We start from the raw sequence: 24,587 nt of genomic DNA on the forward strand, positions 1-24,587 counted from the left end.
AAATAATATTTTATCTTGGTTATCATGAAAGGTTTTTTATAAGTTAAATTACTTGTTCTTCCCACTGGTTTAATTTTATAATTTCAAATGAAATATTTTGCTTGGCTGTAGGTGATACTAAAGCCATTCAGATTATTACAACATATTGTAAGTGCCTTTCACTTTTAAATTGTTTACTAATGTGTAGTTTACTTAAAAGCACAAAAATATAGAATGATACAATGTAACTTCCTCACAACTTTTTGTTGTATTTACTTCAATTTTTAATTTCTTAAACAGAACTTTATAGACTGGTGAAACTTTCTATCGTAATGATCATCAATCCCATTCTCCTCTTTCCCTGATCTCCTGGGGAGCAAGTATTCTGAGGTGGGTATTCACATGGCCATGCTTATTTTTATAGTTTTGTTTAATATGTATGTATCCATTATAAAAAATCTTATTTTAATGTTATTCTGTGCCTGTCCTTCTGCTTCTTGCTTTTTTTTTTTTTTAATGTTTTAGACCGAATTACATCATCAACTTATGTTGATAGATATTGCTATATAGTTCAGTGGTTCTTAGAGTAGTGCTCTCCCACAGCCAGCATTTGGGGGACTTGTTAGAATACAAATCCTCAACACAGGACTGGGTATTTGTTTGTGTAACCTGTCTGAAAGGAAAATGCTGGATCCTATTTTCAAAAATTTAGGATAATCTTAAGATGGCAACAGCAGAGCTTTAAATCAAAAGTGGGCATGTTCACATACCCTTTAAGCTACTAGATCTGTTTTAAGTCTCACTCCAAACATACTAAACAAAACCTCTTATGGTAAGACCCAGCTACTTGTTTTAAAGTTTGCAGCTGTTTGTATTTGTTAAAAAAGATATATTTATTTATGCATACAGAACTGGGTACAGGCCAGAGGTGCAGCGGTGGTAAGAGGATTCAACAGAGACAGGAGTGGGGAGCAGAACAGGCAGATCGACAGGGGCAGAACAGGGGAGCAGCCTGTGAGACAGGAGAGGTGTGGGGCGCCATGTGGGTCACCCACGGGGCGGGGAATCTAACTTACACTGCCATTGCTGCCAGTTTGCAGTGCTGGGCCTTAACTCCTTGCACCACAAGGGAGGACCCTGTATTTATTTTTAGACCTACTATAACAAAATGCCATAGCATGGGTGCCTTAGAAAGCACAAATTAGTTTTCTCATCATCCTGGAAATGATGGAGGCTGGAAGTCCAAGCTCAAAGGTGCTTTCTCTTGTGTTTTTGCTTGCACTTGGGTCAGCTACTTAGGTTCTGTTATGGCCTGTGAGTGTATACGTTAGATGTGTTTGTGTGTGTGTCTCAATTCCCTTTTCCTATAAGGACACTAGTCAGATTGGATGGAGCGTATGTCCAAACATCCTTAACTTAATCTCCTCTTTAAAGGCCCTGTCTCCAAATATAGTCACACTGGGAGTTAGGACTTCAAGATTTGATTTTGGGGAGACACAATTCAGCCCATAACACCACCTCTATGTTTCAGTGATTATTATGACTGCGTTACTTTTAAGTTATATTTATTCTTGTTGATGGAAATTTAGGTTATTTTCTATTTTTGCGCTATCAGTTTCATTTTCTTCATAGCGGTTTTTACAATTTTAATTTATTTTTGATTTGGTGTTTTGACAGGTGACAGTGTCCTGATGTTAATTAAATTGAAGGGAAAAAAAAAAAAGAATCCAAAGTCACATACTGTCTTTGTTTAATGGAAGCCTGTGTTCTATAAGCTGTTAATTTTGCTAGCATCTAATTTTAAATGGTAGTGTTTTTGTTTTCTGAGACTGGATGTTTCATGTAGTCCAGCACATGTGGTTTTGTACCATATTTTTGAGTGAACTCCACAAGCTACTATTTCCATATATGGGTGGGCCTGTCATAATGATAATAAATAAGTTTCTTTCTCTGTTTGTAAATAAAGGAAAACAGTGACTCCGTCATTGTGTATGTAATGTCTTGGGCTTTCTTGACCTTTTGCAGCTCATTATTGTCATGTGGGAATATACTGAATTCCTGTTGCTGTTAACTTTATGCTGCTAAACGTAGTAATGTTCACTTAAGAAATATTCATTAATGTTATTTTGCTAAATATTAGGCATATTTTTTATTAAAAGGTAAGGTGCTGTACTTGGCTAATGCGAGATTCTCTTTTTGTGAGTTTCCACATTTAGTTATATATTTTGTAATTTTATTTCCTCATTCAAAATATATTACCTTTATCCAGATTTTATTTCCTTTTCTACTAACTACACCTTGTCCTGCTGAATGTGTAACAAATGCAGATTATATGTATTTGATGATTTTAAAAGTTTATTTGTTCACTGAGGACCTGTTGGGTCTCGGGGTATAGACTATGTATGCTTCCTGGCTTCCAATCTACCTCATCGTTATGCCATTTCCCAACTTGTTAGTTATATCACCATTATAAAGCCAGGCTGGACAAAGGAAGAGATGAACACCATCTCCCCAATTGTCATTACTCTTTGATGGTTGAACTTGGTGGACAAAGGAGTCTTAGGATGATAATAATTAAAACTGATGTGTCAGTATCACCTGTGAGCAGACATGTGAACTAGACAACCTGTAGGTACATTCCTTGTTTTCGTAGGACCAGTAATATGTGTGATTCCTAGTAGCATGCTCAGGCTGATAGAGCAAGTTGTTGTGCTTTCCTTTCCATAGCACTTTTCCTTGGGGTTGGGATGTAAATGGAGGACTGGGCCAGACTGGAAGAGTGTGAGGAAAGGGGGTTCTAATTTTCATTCTTCATTATTCTTGCTTCCTTCATGTTTTTTCCTCTCTATATCGGCATTAGTCTGCTGAATTTATATCACCTCTTGTTTTTGCATTATGTCCCTCATTTCAGCATAAAGTCAGCGATTTATTGAATGTTTACATGTCTAAGGCCCACCTTTGTCTCTTAAGAGGATAAGGGGGAATATAAATTGTGCCCTTACCATCCCCTCTCCCCGTATGTTTGTGAATCATAGGGATTTGGGTTCAAATTCTGTCTCTGAACTTAATTTGTGGTGCAATCTTTCTTTTTGTTCTTAACCTGTACATCTCATTTTCTTCTGTTGTAAAATGAAGGCAACACCTACTGTGCATGTCTTACTGGGATGTTCAGGGGGATTAAATGAAGCAATGTATAAGAAGCTCTTTAAACATAATAGGCACTCAGTAAATGGTATTTCGTTGCTATTATCATTATCATCATCATCATTTAGTTATTTCTATATTTGAACATCACACTTGACTCTACAGGGCCTACTGTATTAATGGTCTAGGTGACACTTTCTAGGAATTGCTTTCCTGGCTCTGGGATGATTCCATCACAGCAGATAATTTAATTAGCCCTTGCCTGCTGAGCACTGTAGCTGTGGCAGTCAATAAGAGAAATGTGGGGTTTCCTTGGTGGCGCTGGGACTAAGTCTCATGACTGTGAAGCTGTCAGCAGTCACTGCAGCACTGAGTTCGATCCCCAGCCAGGGAGCTATCTACATGGAACAGCAGAACTCTCCTGTCCCTGTGCTGCTTCCTTCAGCAGTGTATTTTAGTGGATCTGCCTGTTCTTTTCCTTACTATGTCTCTGGTAAATCCTCTCAACCCCCTGCACGTCTGCCCTGTACCCCAGTTCTTGTATGTATAAATAAATAAAATCTTTAAAAAAAGGAGAGAAATGCAGCATAGAAAGAACTATGGTTTTGGAGTCAGATAGATCTTGATCGCCATTACTCCAGCAGTCACTAGCTGCACCTCGTGGGCAAGGTGCTTAGCTTTTCTTTATTTTCTTAGCACTGTGAAAAGGATTATAGCATCTACCTTAAAATGTTATTGTGAATGGGGCTGGGTGAGCATTGTTCTTGTGAGGATTAAATGATAATGTATAGAAAGCATGGCCCATAGTAGTCACATACTAATTTTTGCAACATATTTTTTTTTTCTTTTCACTCCTTCATTTCACCAATTACAAAGGTTTATTCTTTCTCTTTTTTTTAATGAAAACTGATCTCACAACCAGTTGTCACTTTTTTTTAAAAAAACGATTTATTTATTTATGCATATAGAACTGGGGCATAGGCCAGAGGTACAGGGGTGGTGAGAGGATTCACCAGAAACAGTGGGGAGCAGAATAGGCCGATTGAGGAAGTACACTGCTGAGGGGCAGCGGGCGAGACAGGAGAGGTCTGCTGTGCAATGTGGGTCACCTCCCTGTTGGGGATTGAACTTGTGCTGAAGTGGCTGCGGCTAGCTTCACAGTGCTATGCTTTCACCTGTTCTGCCGCCAGGGAGGGTCCTGAAGTTAGTCTTTAATTCTGAATATATATGGAGATTTCTTCTACTTTTTATACTCAAGAGTCCTAGAAGCTTGACCAACAGGATAAGTGACTTGCTTGGCTGCTCCTACTGGGAAGACACAAGTTAACAAAACCAAGTTTATCTGAGAGCTCCTGATTTCTAAGTCTCTCTCTATATATTTATGTGTGTTTGTGTTTTTTAACTATAATAGATTTTACAGCAAAATTTGCCATTTTAACCATTTTAACTGTACAATTCAGTGGGATGGAGTACAGTCACTGCTATACAACCATGGACTTACATTTTAAAGTTTGGTTTCGGTATTATATTTCATGTGTTCTGTTTGTTTGGTCTGTATAATGGAAAGAGCTCTTAATGGTAGACAGCTGATTCATTACAGCTGGTGTTAGCAGAATGGGATTTATTAAGATGTAATAGTTTATTGGATCTTTGAACAAACAGAAGGAATAGGCTAGGCTGGGCTGAGAACTAGGAACAACTCCTTAAAACCACACTTTTCATCTAGTTTGCTAAGAGGGTCGCTGCCATCTCTGGTCACAGAATCCTGCTGGCCTCCTCAAGTTTAGGCGTTGCTGACTGGGTTGATTTGGTTTGTGCTGCTGCCCCAGAGTGTTGTCATCTCCCTCTCCGTCACTACTCAGCGGTGTGAAGGTGGTTGCTGTCTCACCTTGTTCTTCCCCCTTTGTCTCCTGGGAGTGTTGTTCCTTGAGAAGCCTAAGGTATATAAGGCTCTTCAAAGTTATAAGGGAGTCTCCCCTGTTATATAGGTAAACTGGAATGGGGTTGAGCGAGTGTTGAGAGTCCCTTACAAAGCAGAAGTCTAGAGGACAAATTAATTTAACATCTTTGTTCTCTTAAAAGATTATAGCTTCCATAGAATAGTAAAGTGGAAGCATCAGTAGGTAGGTAGGTAGGTAGGTAGGTAGGATGAACGCTAGGAAAGCTCTGAGCCGAGAGGGGAGTCCCAAGTGGGTCACCACTGAGGTGGTGAGCAGTTGGTGCTTATTTGAGTTTGGTTATTGTGTGTCTCCATGTTGTGTTTCTTGTTGATTAGCTAGCTGGAACCATGGGGTTTCCTAGGCTACCTAACCCCACGGTTTGCACATATTACTTGGCCTACCTTCGCATTGCTCTAGTACTGTGCTATTGTGTTGGTATTCTGACATGACACTCTTTACTGGGTTGTGGAGGAGGGGGCACAGGATTGCTCTCGAGTCAGACTGATTTGTGGGAGATGTGGCCTCCTGACTCTATTGGCTATTTCTCAGTCAGGCTGATAAGTGGACTTAGAGGTTTGGAACACTGTTACTAACTGACTGCCTTTACCTAACTTTCTCTTCAGTATTATCTTTAGATACTCTCTAGTCAGAAAGAAACAAAGTTTTTCTGTTTGTATGTGTGTATGATGTATATAGAATAAAGTGTATATGGAGTCTGTATTTAATTAAAATATGAGTCCTTATTATAGATATTAGAGATTCTTAACTTTGGATTCATAGGGAACTCTGAAATTATATGAAGCCTTATATATGCAGTCAGGCCTGCTTCAGAGAACAAGATCTGGAGTTTTTATTAGAACTCCAAGTGGTCTGAGATCCTGATAAAATGTTAACAGCCAGCCAAAGACCAGCACAGATATGGGTCATAGAAAACAGACTGGGGAGGCCAAGATGGATTCCTTTAGTATTAAGTATGCTTGTAATCAAAGGGCTGCTAGGACTGAGTAGTGGACAGAATTGGGGGTTGTGGTTGTGGTAGTAGTGACATGTCATAGATGAGGGAAAGCCAAGGAGGTATAATTCTGAGGTAGTATCAGACCAGTGTTTTAATTGCATTCAGAAAGTTTGTTTCAGTAAGTGGCCACCTGAAGTCTTCTTTAAGTTTGGACAAAGTCAAATCAAGATATGATGAAGCAGGTCCGGTTTGAAGTCTAACAAGGCAAGCCAAAGTGATGGATGAAGAAGAGGGTTAGGGCAGAAATAGAGTACCAGCATTCAGTCAAAACCTGGAGGAATGGATCACTAATAAATTTTTAGTTTCTTTTTTTTTTTTTTGAAGATTTTATTTATTTATGCTTACAGAACTAGGGTACAGATTAGAGGTGTGGTGGCTGAGAGACTTCACCAGAGACAGAGTGGGGAGCAGAACAGGCAGATCTACTGAAGTACACTGCTAAGGGGAGCAGCGGATGGGTCAGGAGAGTTCTTCACGCCATGGGGGTCAGCTCCTTGGTGGGGGATTGAACTTGTGCTGCAGTGGCTTCAGAGAGCTTAATAATGCGGTGCTTTAACTGGTTGCCTATCAGGGAGAGCCTGGTTTTTTGTTTTTTTGTTGTGGTCGAGTCTTTCTAAAGAGACGACTAGGTCATCAAGAATGCCGCATGATGCTTCTTGCATTTGGTGAAAGGATACATGAATGACTTTCAAGTCCCTCCTAATTCTAGAATTTTATGACTTCAAATGCAGTAATTCCTCTTCCAATAAAAATGTGCTTTCTGATAATTTCTGTGCTTGTCAGAAGTTTGCTTCTGGAGATACAACTATTCATATAAGTTACACTATATGCGAATTGGTATAGAGTATAGATGTGATCATGAATTGAACCCTTTGAGTTCCAGGCCTTCTCAGCCTGAGCCCTTCTACATGGTAGTATTGATTGGGACTTATGCTTCCTGGGATAATAGTCAGACAGTCTTATGAAAGATTTTTACTTGAACCAGAACTTAATCCTCTTCTTTCCTGTTTGCTGCCATCACAACTCAAAGGACACTAAAATTCCCCTTCTCTCTTTTGTTCTTAGGCTAACTTGTTAAAGAAATCTTGTTCTCAGAGGATTTATTAGCTGAGGTCCTGTTGAAATAGCATCTTAGAGAGAGGTCCCCTGACTAGAAAAAATTGAGAATGCATTTGTCTTGATCTAATTGAGAAATTCATACAATGTCAGCACTTAAAGACTTAGAAAACATTTTTTATTAGTCATTTAACTTAAGCATTCATGTTTTGTAAGATAACTTTGCATATGGTGAATTTAACTATACTTGTACTAAAACTATTTGAGCTTTCTGAAGTAGAAAGTCAGGTACATGGATACTAGATTATCAGTTTAGTAGCTTGTAAATTTCTAACTGTTGTTTCAGTGATCCATTCTCCTCCAACCCCCATGTTTATAAACTGTAAATTATAATATTCCTAAAAATTTAGGTCATCATTTTCTACCAGAAATTTGGATTGATCATATTAGCAATATGAAAGGATAATATTGTCAGATTTTCAATCTTCTATGTATCTATGCAACTAGTATGGGCTTTTTGAAAGTTTGAAAATCAAATAGAATCGTGATTTAAATTCTAAAATGTGTGTGTGTGTGTATCTGACATACACATGCATGCACACACACAATGTAGATTTCTGTTTGCCTTATTCCTAAAATTTGCATTTGGAACAGTTCTGGTGGTATGGTTTGCCTTGTAAAGAACCAAGAGGCCTGCTACTATGTCAGTAAAACTGTCTCATAGGTATCATTCAAATGGTTTTATTAGCAACATATGGGGCATGAAGGATCCACAGAGGAGAGTTTGGAGTGTGAGGGTGCTGGAATTTTTTGGCGTGTGATTATATCAGTCCTTGTGCTTGGCGTTATTTGTGACCCCTTAGGGAATATAGAAAAATAACTTTCAATGTGATGAGATAAAAAATATCAGTATAAATTATAATTGTTGAATTTTAGGTGGTCATCTGGATGAGAGAGATGTTTTTACTAATCTAAATTATGTTTTGCATTTTAAATTTTATTTAATCTCTTAAATTCAAACCTAGTTTTTCAGTAATTTTTATAATTCAGTAGATAACTTCACCCAGGTTCATAAATGGGGATGAAATTTTTCTTTTTTTTTTCTATTGTGATAAAGTATGGCTGTTTAATTTGTTTTACTAAATATTTATTAATTTTTCTTTAGAGTTATTTGTAGCATTTAAGTGATTATAGTACACTGATTACTAGATGGTGCACAGAAGACTATCTCAATACAGCCTGTGGGTTTATGGAGTTTAGTTCTATAAAAGCAGCCACATGTAGATGATGTTTAAACAGTGATAGGAATGATAGCACAGTAGCTACCTTTGGGAAAGGGGGAGGAAAATGGCGTCAAGGAGAGGTACACAGAAGCTTCGATGCTTAGTTTTTGTCCCCTGAAACTTCCCTCTCCACTAAGATTTATTGATTGTCAGAGGTTTTAAAATCAGAGATTCAGGTTAAGGCAGAGGTAGTGGAATGATTTGTTTCATCTACGTTTCCTATAGTTATTTCCTGCTTGTTCATTGCAGTTTTTTAAAGGTGTGTGTGTGTTGTGGGGGAGGTGTTGGTAAAAATTGAGGCAGAAACATTTTCCACATGCCCTGCATAAAAAGACATTGAAATCTTTTAAAAACTTCATCTAAGTTTTGTTCTCTACCTGGAGTGTCAGGTTAAGTATAAGTATTTATATTATTACCTACTTTGAATTACTTACATTTTTATAGGTGATAACTCAGTCTTCATGTTGGAAAACTACTTTTTGACGCTAAATTAACATTTTTCTCTAAAACTGGCTTCAAGAGAGACATAGGTCTGAGAAATGGATTATTCTTAAACTGATTAATCACAAAATGTCTAGTCTGGTTCCTTCTGTGTGCTGGTAAAATAATATTGGAAGCCAAGCTGTTCAATATTTAGATTGCAGTGATTAAGAAAGCAGCATGGATTATATGTTTATTTCTAGAGTGTAAGCAAATAGGGTCACACTTCAAGTGCGTTTCAAATGCTTGTGACTGCTGTTATGTTTTACGACATGATGATTTTATCTAACAGCTATTTCCATGAAGTTACTTTATTTGTTGAATAGAAGAACAAGCCTCTGTTTGAAAATGTAAGGAAAATCTTTATACTCTCTGTCTTCTAAAAATCAGGGGGAGAGTTTAGGCTATTCTGTAGAGGAAAGAAGTACAGTTGGATAATTTTGGTCAACCTGGAAAACAATACTTATTAAAAGCTCTAGTTGTATATTTGGTGGCGATGATCTCAGACAAATAAGAAGAAAAATACTGAGTATTTTTAATCTTAGAGACTGAAATTTGTTAAAAGGAAGTAAGATTGAATAGCAGTAATCTTAAATACATAATTTATTTAAGCATCTTTCCTGCTAGAGTTTTAAAAGAGCAGCTCTGAAATGTTTTTTACTGAATTTGAATGTAACTGTGATTATTTTTTTTCTTGGGTAGAATACTTTGTGAAAAAGGTAGAAGACCTAGTTGAATAATTACAACTTGGCTATATTGACATTTGCAACCAAATATGTTCATTAAAGTTTAAGGTTTACTTGAAGTGATGATGTGATATTAAAATGTTAAAATTTTTGTTAAGCATAAAGATAGTGTATGTATTAATTAAAATAAGCCATCTGTACTATAAAATAATGATTAATGAATTATAGCTTTGTATTTGTGAAATTCTCTGTATATGTGTATAGTTGTCATTCTTCACAAATGTAATTATTTATATTCTTTACATATGCTTCTTCATTTTATCATCACAACAGTTTTGGAAGTAGGTGTGATAGGTGAGATTTCTCTTTACCAAAAGTAGAAACTGAGTAGTATAGTAATTGAATGTTTGTTTTTTTATGGGTAAGATTGCACTAACTTCCTCTAGTTTAGTGCTCTTTCTTACTGTACCTTAGTCAGAATCAAGGAGATTTGGATTTTTTTCTCTGGTACCTTGTATCTTTTCTTTGATCATTTTGCTTGGTGTGTTTTCTGAGAACCTTTTCATACTTGCGAAAAAGACCCAACTCCATAATAAGTGTGTAGATTTGGGGTTGAAAAGGACCTACTTGATTCAAATGGTATTTTATCAAATATATCTGTAATTTGGAAGAACATTTTCTTAATGCAAAATGTTAAGAATTAACTTGATTTTAAACACACTTTTGAAATTAACGTGTGATTGAAACACAAGTAGACCTGTCTACTTTCTTGTTGTCCTTCACTCCTTTTTGGAGACCTACCTCAAGGTAGATGCTGGGATCATCACAATTCTTAAGAGAATTGAACTATCATCCTCTGTTAAGTGTTTGCAAATATAAGTTTTAAAAAATTTATTTTTTTGAACATATTATACTTTGAAATGGGATTAAAAGTAACAATATTTATGTAAGTATCATTGCTCATTATGAACAGAGCCATAAAAAAGCCTTATGTTTTATCTACATATACATACATTAAGAAGTGAAAATTGAGAGCATTAGAAAGGTATATTCACTATCTAAATGCAACATAGTTATCCTTTTAACTGTTTTTTTTTTAGCAAAAAAGAAATTCATTCACACTCGGACTTTTCCAGAGTACTAAATGTCAGTTACCGAGATACTTTGTTTAGTGTATGTGAATTAATTGGAATCAGAAGTTTGGATCACTGTTAGGGCTACTCACCTCTCTCTCTTTTCTTTATTATTTTATCCTTTAGCTTGCAGCAAAAATTTAGCTTCCTTGTTTTACTACTTTATATGTCTTTTGGGAGATTTAAAAAAAATTAATGTCCCTTTTTCCTGTGCAAGTGTTAAAAATCCTGAGAAGCTTTCTTAAGATAAAGTTTGTCCCATTTCAGTTATTAAATGTGCTTTTCTCTTATCCGTGAATTTTACCTTCAGCTTACTGGCAACTGCTTTTTTCATATTAGGATCATAGAATTGTGATTAACTCCTTGCAATCTGGCTTTTTTCCCACCTTTGTACTTGAACTTTGTTCTTGAAGGTGACCATTTCTAGCCAATTGTAGAGGTTTTTTCCCCTTAGGTCTCAATTGCTTTGGCATGCTAATGCCACATGACCTTGACTTTTCAGTTACAAGAGCAATTTACCATGAGTTTTTGCTTTGAACTCTGCATTCTTCTTCCTGTAATACCTTTGTGTGGTGTGTGTGTGTGCGTGCGTGTGTGCATATTGTCCTTGTCATTTGGTAGGTATTTATTTACTACATTTTGAATCTTACAATTTCCATTCTTCTTGCTTTGTATTTGTGTCATAGATACATATCCCAAAACACTCAATCTGCTTGATATTGCTGACAATTCTCAGAGCTCCTTTTCACATCATTGCCCATCACCCACACTATAGTTCAGCATTTCTGTCTGTTTTAAGTTGGTGTGTTTGCTTTAGAAGTGAGCTTTTTCAGTCTTTCAGATGTCCTATTTCAGTCTTTCTGAGTTTCTTTTAAAGGAGCATTTTCTTATATTTTGACATTGTTTTATTTTATTTCCCTCATCTCCCAACTCTAATGTCCTTGAGTCATTTTGAAAGTATTCCAATAATTTGTGCCATCTTAATTTTATCATCTTCCTCAAAGTACCTTACAATGTGTGAAAAACTTTCAAATATGTTTTTATTTATATTTAAAGTAACCTAATGTAATAAACTTGTGAAATAGGAAGAGTAGAGTTTATTATTCTAACTTGCAGGTCAGGGACTATGTACTGAGGAAGTGACCTATTAAGGTATCCTCGCTGGTTAATGGAGGAGAGAGATGTTGCTAAAGCCAGGGTATTGTGATTTTAAGTCTCTACCTGTGTCCAAATCAAGTGACTGTAATTTCCTGATAAATGATCTTTCAGCTTCCAGTCTTGCCTTTAATTCACTTTCAGATTAATGTCTGTAAAACCAATCACAGTAGCAGTTACTGAGATTGGTACAATGTCTCGGTCACTGTGCTCAATAATATTATTTAATCCTTAAATGGCTGTGCAAGGTAAATATTGTTATCCTCACTTAATGGATAAATAAATTAGGCTTACAAAAATGAAATAACTTGCTCATCATGATATATAATGGAGTAGGGGTGCTCTAGAGACTCAAACTCTGGCTCCTGACTTCAGGTTTTATTACAACCACATTTTGCCATTTATCAAATCTTTGGTGTTACTCTTCTTTCTAAGAACTTAATGTGACTTTCTTTAGCTTGCTTAATCCCCATTGTACCCCTTTATTGATCTTTCAGAACCCTTAATATCTTGCGCATGCATTTATTTTTCATAATTTTTACCAATAACCCTCCATGGTGAACCCACTGCTCTTGACCTAGTTTTCTTCTCAGACTGACTTCAGCTAGTTTCACTTTCTCATTTTACTAATTCTTGCCATTTTCCCCTGTATAGCAGTACTTCATCTCAATCTGTTTACCTATCCTCAGTTAGCAGTTTATTGTCTCTGTATCTCAGGATTCATGATGCCATAAATAGAATTGCTAATGTAGATCAGTACATGGACTTTGTTGGAGAGGACATCAGGCAGTGGAGGACCAGGCTGGTCTGGTTTGTGATAGAGGGAGGTTTGATGGTAGTTGGTGTGGTAGCACTCAATAGGACATGATTAATTTTGCCTGAGTGGTTGGAGAAGATCTGACAGAAAAACTGAGCTGTTGCCAAAAGGAGGAGCAGTTCTCTGTGTGGGAAGAAGTTATTCTAGAAAGAAGAAATATTGTATGAGTAGAGGAATGGAATCACAAATACATATGCATATTTTACTGTGATCATAAAAGGCATTTGATGCAGACTGTGCAAAATGGTCCATTGTTGCCAGTGAGCCTACAGTGACTGGACTTGCCTTTCTGGAGTCATTGTAGTCCAGGGTCTGGGGTTTGACTTTAGGTACCTGATTTGCTGATTCCTTTATTTACTGATTTATCTGGTTACTTTAACCATACTCTGAGAAACTGAATGCAGATTATCTATCTATCTGCCATCTATCTTTCTGTGCACTTATAAATTTATTAATTTCCAACAAGAAATACAACTGTCAAGCAGATTGGGTTGCTTGAGTTGGCAGAACTGTACCTTGTTCCCTGTACGCAGACTTTTTGAGGAGCCAAGTTGTTAATATATGGAGGTCAGTTGATGATTGAGAAGTACAGCCGCCAACTTCATCTAGCATTTCTAACTTATGTACTCTCTCTCTTCTGGCAAGAAATGGGGGAAGCCATGTGGCAGAGACCACCACTTGAGTATTGAAAGAAAACCAGGAGGAATATTTGTTTGAAGGTTTGTTTGAAGAAGTAATTTTCAGTTGAGTTAGCTTGAGACTCTCTTACCCACTATAGGAATGGCTTTGCCAAGGAAACCATATTATTCTAGTCAACTCAGCCAAGACCTCCTCTCCTGTGGCTTAGCTTGATTTTGTGAATTTTTGCCTAGGTGACTTTTCTGATTCCTTTGCTGACTACTTAGCTCACCCTCACCCCACTTCCTCTACCTTCTGTTTGATGCATTTTCCCTTTAGAAGTGTTGAGACATTTTGTTAACTTGCAGAGAAATCTTAAGAGCTAGAGAAGAAAGGGAAGGGGGTAGATTTTCATATCTGTTTTTGATCTATCTTAATTTTATTTTCAGTCTCCTGCCCTTATTTGTAACCATGTGGAACCAAAATCAGGGAATAGTGAGTAGCCCTCTGAATCTGAATATGAGATTTATTGGTGGTGAAATGTGGGAGATGAGACTAGAAAGGAAAATTGGGATCAGACTGATGGCATACTATTGATAAAGATTTTAATTCCAAAATCATCTCAATTCAGTTTTTCTCTTTTTAAGTTCCTCCATGTCTTTTATGTAGTTTTTGCATTTTTGTTATCTTTATCAAACTTTTAATCTACTGTAGGACATAGAATAGTGACTCTCCTTAAGACATCTTAAGATCCATAAGAGATTTTATGTAGCCTCTTTAAGTTCGGACAGATAAATATTAAGAGATATTATCTGTACTTTAAACATGAAGTGCTTGAGAGTTTAAGTTCCGCTTCTTATGACTCTTATCTTGCTTCCTTAGTTCAGGCTATTTCCACAACTTCCTCTTTTATCCCCCAGTTTTCTTAGATATGTATTATTGTGTAATTTTTTTAAAGATTTATTTATTTATTCATACAGAACTGGGGTACAGGCCAGAGATGCGGAGGGTGAGAGGGTTCACCAGGAACAGAACAGGCAGATCGACGAAGTACACTGCTGAGGGGAGCAGTGGGCGGGTCAGGAGAGGTCTGCCACACCATGTGGATCTCCTCCGGGGCAGGTGGGGATCGAACTCATGCGGAATTGGCTTAAGCTTCTTAGTGCAGTGCTTTAACCCGCTGCTCCACCAGGGAGGGCCGTAATTTTTTTTTATCATGGTGTTTATGCGATATAATATACATGAATAGTTCTCTTACTAATTGATTGCTTATATCCCTCTTTTCTCTCTAGGAAGCTTTCTAGTTCCTTTTATTTAGGTAGACCTAAAACTTTAAGCTTTTGCATCTTATAATGCTTACCCTCATTGAATTTCAAGCAATATTTAAATAATAAAATGTCATTTTAGAACCTGAAGGAGTCTTCCTCTAGTTCATTACTCTTATTTTCTCCCTGAGGAAACTGAAATCCTGGGCTGTTATAATTCTTGCTTAAGTCCATAACTAGTACATGGCCAGAACCCAGATATAGTCATGTGAGGTCCAGCTACCTCTGCATGACATACGCTTGTTCCCTGTTTGGCTGACAGATATATTCCATAGAGATGAAGGGAACTCTCAAAGATCACCTATCCGTGCTTATAGTCTCTGAAACCACTATACTAAAACTTAAATTAGCAAATCTTTATGCTAGCACAAGGAAGTGTATAGTTTTGAATCTTCTAGGTTAAAAATCTTATTGTGTTAGGTTACAAACCAAGTGAAAGGGGGACACGGAATAGAGCTCACCCACTGAACTCTTCTGTATTTTTGCCCCTCCACATCTTGGGAGTTTTGCATGTATCACCCACACTGATTGTTGTCACAGGTCTGGGAACCAGTTGATGGTTGTACCCATTTCGCTTATGAGGAAACTGACATTTAAGAGATGAAGAAATCTTAAAAATAGAACTAGAAGATGTGGATTTTGAGCCAAGGTCTACATGACTACAAAGACTACTCTTTGAATTATGCTTCATGCATGCTTACTGTGTCTGACTAAAGCTCTGGCCAGCTCCTGTGTCTGTGGCACTAGTGGAGAGTGTTGGGTGGCAGTGCCTGGCCCATTAAATAATCTCACCTTTTCTAACTCTGGCTGGTGGCTTTTGTGGCCTTTTCTGTAGATCTGTTGTGTCATTGTTCCTATTTTCATTCTGTAGGAAAACATCACAGGTCTCATTCTTGCTTCCACTTTACAATCTCACTTTCCATCATACTCATGCTCTTTTCTCCCCTGTCTTGCCTCCTCTTTATTCTTGATATGGAGATATCTGGATGTACTTGTAGCAAAAGTACTTGGAATGGACCAGCTTCAACCTGCCTCCCCCAACATTCTTTGTTGGTATGAATGATCATAATCAAAGGTGACATATTATCACATTATTTGTCTCCCTCAGAACAGCACTTTTCAAGCGGCAGGGTATATGAAATTCATGACTTATATAATGTTCATCATTCATATTTATAAAATCTGTGTTTTGGTGCTAGATGTACTTCAAGTTTTAAAGAATGGTATTAAAGTACTTTTGAATCATCTGCCTAAGAGTTTTCAACACTAAAAATAGTATACTTCTTAGCATTTCCTTTTGCATACCTGCAGTTTGCATCATCTTTGAGAATGTTTACCACTTTTTTTGTAAGGCATATGGGGAGACTCAGCCAACAAATGTCATTATATATATGGGTTTCTAGAAGCAACTGGGGAAGTTATATTTAACCTTTTCAAAGTATTATTAGCTGGGCTTTCCCCCTTTTCAGAACAAAAACAGATAAAAACCAAGATGTGAATCAGTGTACATACTTTTGAATATATATCTCTATTTAGGTTTTGCCAGTGATCATTTTTGTTTAAATATCATACCCACCTTCTCAAAATTTAGAATGTTTCTGGTAAATAGTTTACTGTAAGCTGGTAACTTTCATCACTTTGCTTGTTCAGTTAAATTCTTATGGACTGTTTCTTAAAAAGAACAACACAGTTGTCAGATGAAGAATTAGAGCTGTGTCATTTGATTAAATGTGTTCATAGGGGAAAATATGCTAAGAAGGCATTAGAATTTCCCCTTTTTGCCAAAAAGTCCATTAGACTGGTAGGCTCTACAGAGGGAGGTGACTCAAGGGAATATTCTGAGGTAGAAGGTATTGGGTAACAAGAAATCAGAGTGAAAGAAGTTAGTTTTTCTTAGCATGGGAAATAAATAAGTGGAAGGGCTTTTCTAAATGGAAGGACTCAAATCCTGTACCACTATGTGGAGATGGATTTTTATTTATTTAGATTTTTCTTTTGCTTCAAGATTGGTAAAAGAAGACACCACCCTAAAAACAAAAACAAAAAAAGCCCCTAAATGCTCTATTGCAAAAAAAAAAAAAACTTTCTAAATTAACTAAGAAAGAATCAAAGTTTTGTTAGTGGTACTTGTGCTTTTTTCTTTTAGGTTTTAAATTTCATATGATCAGTGTCTTTTAATAGGACATTATGTGTTTTATATTTGCTTTATAATTATCTACTCTAAACTTTCTTTTATTAAGTTTGTGATAACATTTAAGTTAATTTAATGCCTTTTATTTCTTCTACATAAAATGGGTATTAGACAGTTAACTGGTTGAATAAATGAGTGAATAAATGATTGAATAAGTACAGAAATACATGGAGGCAGATGTGATTTGCTATTCTGAGTCACATTCATGATTTCTATGTTGCCCTACCAAGTTCTTAAAATACAGATTTGCATTAAATGATTATATACTCACCCCATAAAAAATCATGATAAAAAAGCAATAAGAAAAGATTGAAGAAATTTTAAAAAGCTAATCCTACTGTACATAAATAATCATTATAATTTGGTGTATCATTTCAGGCATTTTATTTCCCCTTTGAAAGCACAGACATTCATACCTCCCCCCCTACATATAATTATAGACAGAAATAAGGGAAAAATTATAAAGATAGCATCATCCTACATACTGCTTTTATTTAAATAAAAGTAATATTATGTGATGTTAACAGAAGTCAATGCAATTAAAGTAAAACCAAAAGAATTACAGTAATTAAATAAATGATCCTTTGCAATGAGAAATTCTTAAATGATTTCACTTAGTTTGAAATGTTTTGAAACTAGTAAAGATCAGGATCACTATATTATATATATATTGTCATTCACCTGCTATGAAAAACAAAAAAATTATTTATTTTTTCTATTCCTAGTTTTATTAGTATGTTAAATTTATACCTTGTTAAGCTATGTAATATTTTGCATTCTATTTTGTCACTCATTTTTACAATAGTTTAATCTCACTTTTATATTTAAAAGCATTCAATGCTTATTATCTTCTCTTTTATCTTTGCAAATGGTCTGGGAAGTGATCCCTGATAAAATTCCATCTTTGGGCACTGATGGCCCCAAACAAGCTTTATAATATTTTGCTAAGGAGAATGAATTTGTCTTTATAAAGCCAGCACTTTAAGAAATGGCATCTTGTAGAATAAAATAAAATTTTGTTTTATGCAACTTGATTATAAAATAATAGCTTGTGTTTTTATTTAAGTATGGTTCTTGAAATGTAAAATTGTAATTTTCTTTTAATTGTGTAGTTAAAAAAGTTTGGTGAATTATTTGTGTCCAAGCATTAAACTTTGAATTGCTTGGTCATTCTCAAAAGAGTCAGTAATAATTCCAGTTGGGTCCATAAAAGCATAGGTAAAGCACCTATTTCCAAGGATATTTTGAGGCTATGGTGCATGCTGCTTTTATTACATTTGCTGAGATCTATGCCTGAAGTCTTATTTCTGGAAGAACTGAAATGGAAAGACCCAGTTTCTTTGGGGACACCTGTAGGAAATATTCTTCTCAGTTTTTATATTGTACTGTTTAATTTTCCTTTATTTGCACTGATGATAGGAGATGGCACTAAAACAGCCTTATATTTTTATCACTCTCTACAAATATAGCTTTCTTTTAGGGACCAAGAGCCTCCTCCAGTTTCTAGTATACTAACTTTATACCAATACAGATCTCCATAGCTTAATGGAGAGTCATTTCTAGGCTGGGAGAATTTGTTTATTAGATATTTTTGTATTTTTGATTTATTTTTATGACATGCATACCTGTATTTCCAAACATACTCTTATGTGTATTTATGTATATCTATGTGTGTGACTTTTTTTTTTCAAGAAGAAGTCATGATATTACATTTCTTGAGTAACAACCATACGTTGTTAATTTTACACTTTATGAAAATTTGCATATTATATAATTGCATTTCATATCTTCCTTAAAAAGCTGAAGACATGTCTGTATCTTCTTCAGATAATAATTACTGCTATTGCGGAAAAGTCTAAGGCCAATCTTGATTTTATATATGTACATACACACAAACAGAATTATTTTTTCTTTCTCTTAAATTCTATAATCTCTTTAAGTCATAAAAATATGAGTTAGTATTAATTGTTGAATCAAGTTTTCTGGAATTTTTTTAAAGTATTTCATTCCTGCCCCATTCGTCTGTTGACATCCATGAAAAGTTTTCTTCTGCTACATTGCTTGTGTTCCATTTTGTTTCTTTTCTTGTAGGAATGTTAGATGTGTATTGTCTGGTTTTCTTTAACTTTCTCTATTCATCATCTCATAGGTATTTTTAAAAGTTTCATTTTTGGGGGGGTACTTTTTCATCATTTTCTCTTTGTTTTACTACTGAGTGGTCTTTTTTGTTGTTTTTTTTTTTGGTGACTTTAATTTTTTTTTTAATCATCTCCTGCTTTTTTTTTTTTTTTTTTTTTAAAGATTTATTTATTTGTGCATATAGAACTGGCGTATAGGCCAGAGGCTCGGGGCGGCGAGAGGCTTCACCAGAGACAGAGTGGGGAGCAGAACAGGCAGATCGACAAAGTACACTTCTAAGGGGAGCAGTGTGCAGGTCAGGAGAGGTCTGCCAGGCTATGTGGTCACCTCTGGGGCAGGTGGGAATCGAACTCATGCAGAAGTGGCTTTAGCTTCTTAGTGCTGGGCTTTAACCCGCTGCGCCACCAGGGAGGGCCCATCTCCTGCTTTTTTTAACCTATCAATTATCTCCTTTAGTTGGCTTGTATTTTCTTAAATATTTCATAATTTTCTCTGAGTACTTTAAAGTAGTGCTGTTCTGTGTAATTTTTTTTAAGGGTGTGGAAAAATTACTTGTATGTGCTTCTTCTATTTCCTAAGACAGTTTTATTCATCTGTCTTTTTGTTTACATTCTTCCACCCTAGTTTTTAGTAGTGCTATATAAATACTTTGCTGATTTCCTTTCTGCTTCATACTCACTTTTGAATGGATTCAATTCCATTAAGAACAGGCATTGCCTGAAAGAAGTGTGAGGCTCGATTTAAGTATTGAATGGTAGGGAGAGGGAATACACTACAACAGTTTGCACTTCCATTTGGATTTCTAATGTTAAACATTCCTTTACCTAAGATAATTCCTTTGCCTGGGGATATGTTTCACTTCACTTCCTAGTGCTGTGAAGGTCTTTGTGACTTTGGGGTCCTATGAGTCATAGATGTTTGTGTAGGTTTGGTAATAATTACTTTCTTTCTCTTTCACCTCATTTAGCAGTCTTTCTCTGTTAGGAGGCTAGGCCATTGACAACAAAAATGTCTTGTTGCTTTTTCCTCTGTTCTTCTGTGGCGAACTCATGATTTTCTGGGGAAAACTTTCTTAATCTCTACCAGGCAGGTACTTAAACTTTATCTTTAATCTGAGTTTTTTTGAATGGAATTTAGAATTGTTCCAACTTTAGGAAAAAATCCTTATCCTGCCATGGATCCTGATTGGCAGTGGTGGTGGCGGGTATTTGCCTCTTAGCATTATTGCTCATTTTGTTTCCTGATACCATATAATTTGGCAGATTTTTCTCTTCTTCTTCTTCTTCTTCTTTTTTTTTTTTTTTATAAGTTTGTGGTTTGTGGTTGTGGCTGTGTCTTTGTTTCATTGATGATGTATACATTAGTTTTTGTTCTTTTAGGTTTTTTTTTTATTTTCAGTTTCTTTCTGGAGTAAAGATTGGGGCAACATTGTCTTCTTTTGTCACCTTTATTAGTTTATTTGCTATTTTTATTGATTCTGCTATGCTCTCTCCACCCCTGTCTGTTGTCTTGTCATTCTCTTTATTGCCTACCCTTTTCAAATAGGAACATTTCCAAAACCCTATTTTCAGTCTATTTTCTCTAGCTTAATTTTCCCTCTCTAATGACTTCATCTAACCTTGTATTTTTAAGCTTCACCTCCAGTCTGATTGTTTACAGAAAATCAGTCTGGCCTTGATTATTAAATAGTTCTCCTAAGCAGACACACAGATGACCAATAGGTACATGAAAAATGTACATCATCACTTAACAGCAAACCAAAATCATAATGAAATGAGCTATCACTTCATATTTATAAGAATGGTCTATACACTGGCCTGTATCAAAAGGCCAGAGACAACAAGTGTTGGTAAGCGTGTAGACGTCATTCACTGTTGGTAGGATTGTGGGTTGGTCCCGCCTCTATGGAAAAGGTATGGATGTTTCTCAAAATATTAATAGATCTAGTATATGATCTAGCAATTCCATTCCTATATATTTATCTATAGAATGTGAAAACATTAATTAAGAAATACAAATGCATTCCATTTTTCAGTGTATCACAGTTTTTGATAGCCAAATAATAGAAATAGACTAAGTACCCAAAGACAGATGTGTGGATAAAGAAGATGTGTGGTGTATATACACAACAGAATACTACTCTGCTATAAAAATAGATTAACTCTTGCCTTTTGTGACAACATGGATAGAACAAGAGAGGATTGTATTAAGAGAAATAAGTCAAAAGTGTGCGTAATATAAAGAAACAAAGCAAAGAATGGAGAACCAAATAAAAACAAATCCTGGGTGTCTCGGCTGCAGAACTGAGACCACTAGAGGGTTCCCAGTGGACTGTGGTAGAGGATTATTTGTTCTTTGGTGGTAGGTATGGCATAGTCATGTACATTTGAAAAGGTGTGAACCTATACTCCTAAAACATAGATGGTGTGTAAACCAGCCTTACCTCAAAAAACAAAGTAATATCATTGCCATAATTCAATAATTTGGGATAGCTTTTTGTGAAAATATGAACAAGCCAGTGGTAAAAAATTCCTTATATTAGAATTTAAGTATTTTTTTGGAAACAAGATGTTTAAACTTAACTTGCTTAATTTTTAATGTGACACATTTAAATTGTTAACTTCTTAACAATTGAGAAGCATGTAAGCATATTTTTTTTTCTCATATATTGGGAAGTAAAGCAATAAATGTCAAGAGATTGAGTGAATAAAATCAGTTGTGTCTAATATTTTAAAACCATGGATTTGACATGTATTGGGAAGCATCCTTGCTTTGATGCATGAGTTTCTTTATTTGCTGTAGGTTTGATTGTAAAATAGAAGTTGTCATTGTAAAACTTAAGAGTGTCACAGTATGAAATGCCCCTCAATAAGGATAAGTTTTTGAAAAGCACAAACCATAAATGTCTTTTAGAGAAAAGTATTTTTGAAAGGATCTGACATGTTTTAAGGCAATGTAGACCATTTTATATATATGGAGAGCTATTGTTACATGTGTCTGTTAAAATGCACAGGAGTTATGACCTTGTTTTTATGTCATTAATTAAAAAGAAATATTTTAGATTCACAGCAAAATGGAGTGGAAAGTACAGAGTGTTCATCTTCCCTCATCTTCCCCCACCATCAGATCTCCATCAGAGTGATAAATTTTTACAGTTGATGAAGCAACGCTGACACACTGTTATCAATACAAGTCTTTAAATTGGCGTTCATTCTCTGTGTCTCAAGGTTTCTCTTCATCCCTTCCTCCCTCTCTCCTGTAGAACCACTGGCAACCACTGATAGTTTTATTGTCTCTATATTTTGCCTTGTCCAGCATGTCATGTAGTTGGGGTATATAATAATGTGGCCTTTTCATATTATTTTATTCACTTAGCAATATACATGTAAGATTTTTCCATGTCTTTTTGTGGATTTATAACTCATTTCTTTATACTTATTTTTTTTGTATTTAATACAATTCCATTGTATATATGGACAAAGTATTTTTTTCCATTCATTCTTTGAAGGCCATTTTGTCTGCTTCCAACTTTTGGAAGTTCTGAATAAAGCTGCTATGAACATTTGTGTGCAGGGTTTGTGTGCCTGTGTGTTTTCAGCTCATTTGAATAAATAGCAAGGAGAATGAATTTTGGATTGTATGGTAAGAGTCTGTTTAGTTTTGTAAGAAACTGCCAATTGTCTTCCAAAGTGGCTGTGTGCTTTTGCAGTCCCTCCAAAAAATGAATGAGAATTCCTGTTGGTCCACATCCTCTTCAACGTTTGCTAGTGTTAGTATTTTGGATTTTAGTCATTTTAGTAAGTATGTAGTGTATTCCATTGTTTTAATCTGTTATTCCTCAGTGACATATGATGTTGAACATTTTCATTTGCTTATTTGCCATAAATATGTCATCTTCGGTGAAATGTCTGTTCAGATGTTTTGCACATTTTTCATTAGGATTGTTTTTTTTTTCTTCTTGTAGATTTTTAAGAGTTCTTTGTATATCTTGGGTGAGTCCTTTATTAGATGTGTTTTTTGAATATTTTTTACCCAGCTAGGGGTTGTCTTTTTGTTTTCTTAACAATGGGAATGCCTTGCAAAGAAAAAAAAAATTAACTTTAATGAAGTTCAACTTATTAAATTATTTTTTTAAAACTGGATCACCCTTTTGCTGTGATAGCTAAAAAGTAATGGTCAGACCAAAGCACAGGGCATATATTATCTTGTAGGTTTTCTATAGTTTTACATTTATATTTATCATCCACTTAAGTTAATTGTTATGAACGGTATAGGGTTGGAGTTTAGGTTTAATGTTTGAATGTAGATGTCCACTTGTTCCATTACCATCTGTTGAAAAAACTATCCTTCATTGAAGTGCCTTTGTTCCTTTGACAAAGATCAGTTGACTGTATTTGTGTAGGTCTATTTCTGGGCTCTCTATTCTGTTCCTTTGATCTCATTGTCTGTTCTTTTGCCAGTACCACGTTGTTTTGATTGCTGTATAATTAATTTTTAACTAATTATTATTAAACTGTTTTAAGTGCTTTTATTAAGATTTGTGAAGTACTTATCTTAAATGAAGTTATGAAAAAAGTATTCATCTTCTAAAATAACATTGTCTGATATGAGAAATCAAAATATCTATTTCTTTGTTTTTTCACAACCTGTTCCTTTTTAGTATTCATAAATAGGTAGTAATTGTCTTTAAGTACTTCATGGTGTAACTCAATGAATAACACACTTTGTGAAATAGCCTAGGTCTTACAGGATGCTTTTAAACACATAATAGTTTTGTTGTTGTTTTGCCTAAAGACTATCTCAGGAGGAAAAAACTAACCAATAACATAATATGTGTTAAATTCCAGCATTGCTGGTAGTGCATTTCTCTCTGTTGCTATTACTGGAACTACAAATTAATGGATTGCTCACCAAGTTTTATTCATGACATCTCTAACCTTGGGTGTCAGAAACATGATAAATTTACAATAAAATTTCTTAGGTGACTGGAATGATTATCAACTATGACCAACTGCTAGGAACATATTTTTATGTCAGTTTTTTTTGTGTGTGTGTGTGTGTGTGTGTGTGTTATCTGTCATTTACTTTCAATAATCTGTACCTAGTTTTAGTGGAAGTGTGATGAATTCTGACCAAAGCATACAACTGTGTAACTATCATCACAAGTATGTCTTGGAACATTTCTATCACCTCATAAGTTCTCTTGCAACCTCTTGAAGTCAGTCCCTGATCTCTGCTTCCATATAATTACTGTTCTTTGTACTGCTTTGTACATTGGTTTGCTTTCTCTGAAATTCTTAGTGTTTTCCTTAATGTAAAAGCTATATTCTGGGAAAAAATGAATATTGATTGTAAAGGGATCATATGTTTTATTATATTGATATTTTTGAGATGCCCAAATGCATTTCAGTTGCTATTATTTTTACCATTTTTTTTGTTTTATGTTATGTAATAATGTAAATCTATATTGCATGCAACTTGTAAGACCAGCTAATGGTACATTTTGCAAGGTATTCTTTATCCTTTGTTGTTAAACTGTTAACCTTCTTGTTTGTTTTTAGAAGTTGGTAAGCATTTTAAGAAATGTAAATCTACAATTCGATTGTTATTATTAGAATTAAATTCA

At 35.3% G+C, this 24,587-nt stretch overlaps 1 protein-coding gene across 4 annotated transcripts in view; it reads left to right on the top strand.

The window, feature by feature from the left end:
- The first annotated feature begins 295 nt into the window (after positions 1–295).
- GTDC1 (glycosyltransferase-like domain containing 1) overlaps positions 296–24,587 on the top strand; it is a 307,853-nt gene continuing 283,561 nt past the window's right edge. For 2 of the 4 annotated variants that reach the window (XM_012728985.1, XM_012729002.1), the window contains exon 1: positions 296–369. The gene's annotated coding sequence lies outside the window, so the exon portion shown is untranslated. The remainder of the gene's footprint in view (positions 370–24,587) is intronic. The other 2 variants (XM_012728989.1, XM_012728981.1) reach the window with 1 other exon arrangement.

This window comes from Condylura cristata, unplaced genomic scaffold (assembly GCF_000260355.1).
Source record: "Condylura cristata isolate star-nosed mole 26May11 unplaced genomic scaffold, ConCri1.0 scaffold00002, whole genome shotgun sequence".
Taxonomy (NCBI): Eukaryota; Metazoa; Chordata; class Mammalia; order Eulipotyphla; family Talpidae; genus Condylura; species Condylura cristata.